At 38.2% G+C, this 1471-nt stretch overlaps 1 non-coding gene across 1 annotated transcript; it reads left to right on the top strand.

Annotated features, from left to right (window-relative positions):
- Positions 1–964: 964 nt before the first annotated feature.
- On the top strand, positions 965–1070 carry LOC124889139. The gene has a single exon (XR_007047752.1). It is a non-coding gene; the product is annotated as a small nucleolar RNA R71 (small nucleolar RNA).
- The last annotated feature ends 401 nt before the right edge of the window (positions 1071–1471 follow it).

Below are 1471 nucleotides of genomic sequence, written 5' to 3'. Positions count from 1 at the left end.
TCTCCTTTCTTATGCCTTTCTCCACATCACTAACATCCTTTGGCTTAGGTGGTTATTCCACTTCCACACTCTTTTTTTCCTAAACTCCTAACTCCATAGGCGTTATTAAAGATTCATCAACTATCTCCCAATCTATTTCAACCATATCAGTATAAGAAGATGCTCTTAATCCTGGACTAGATAACATATTACCGCTTCTAGTGGTAATAGCCATACACGATCCATCAGTCCTTAGATTCTAAACTGTATCACTTAGTAGAGTCCCATTCTATCTTTGGTTGAATGCTTCAGATAATTGGCCCATTTGCTGCTCCAGTTGTTTAATAACAAATGAGTGTGAATTTACTAGTTGACTCATGGAAGATATGTCACTCTTCATTGTAGTCACCCCAAAATTGGTCGCCTCAACTCCCTGTAATAGTTTCTCCATCATGTCCTCCATGGACATTTTTCCTAAACTGGTGGCAGCATTAACACAGCTTCTAGGAGGTACATACGGTCCACTTCTATCACTTTTATTCTTCCAATCTCCTTGATAGTTCCAACCTTGGTTTCCTTGACCACCAATCTAGAAACCCCCAAGTTATACAAGTAGGTAGCCTCTTTCTCGGTATTTGATTTAGCTCCTTTACCGTGGGACACCACAACTTTTACCTTTTTTACATTCCTTAATGTCAAATATTTCATGAGCAGATCCATTTGGGTTTTCATGTGAGACATATCTTGATCATGCTCCTCTTCTCCCCTACGCTGCTCTGCTGATATTACACTAGACCCAGTATTGCTTGCTAACATAGAATCTCTGGTATGCCAAGCTCTACTTGTCTTATTTATTCTTTCTAACATGTCCTCAACCTCAGTAAAGGTGAGCTCCATAAAAGCTCCTCCTACAATATTATCCACTATTGTCTTTGTAAGTGAGTTCAAAGCTTTGTAGAATATTTCCATCAAGTGTTCATCAGTCATTTTATGGTTTGGGCATTGAGTCAACTTCTTTTTAAACCTCCCCCAAGTCTCATGAAAAGATTCATTAGCCAATTGTCTAAAGCTGTTGATCTCATCCCTTAACTGTAACATTCTGGAGGGAGAAAAGAACCTTTCTAGGAAAGCTCCTTTCAATTGCCTCCATTTTGTTATAGAATCAGGAGTCAGTTCATTCAACTACATAGTTGCCTCTCAAGACAAAGACAGTGGGAACAATCTCAAATGAATTGCATTTTATCCCACTCTAGGATTATCAAACGACTTATAAATATTGATGAAATTCACCAAATATATATTTGGATCATCACCTAGTAATCCACAAAAGAGTCCTTTCAAATTCAGTAACTGGATCATAGTACTGGTGATGTTGAATTTCACCCTAGGAGATAGTGGTGATGGAATGATTGCCCCTGTATATCCAGCTCCATTTAAATCATCCTCATTTTTGTCAATATCAAACTATATAGCTTGGCAGTCTAGTCTTCCT

This window comes from Capsicum annuum, chromosome 11, assembly GCF_002878395.1.
Source record: "Capsicum annuum cultivar UCD-10X-F1 chromosome 11, UCD10Xv1.1, whole genome shotgun sequence".
Lineage (NCBI taxonomy): Eukaryota > Viridiplantae > Streptophyta > Magnoliopsida > Solanales > Solanaceae > Capsicum > Capsicum annuum.
Note: the sequence above shows the minus strand (reverse complement) of the source record. Positions and strands in the feature narration are given on the sequence as shown.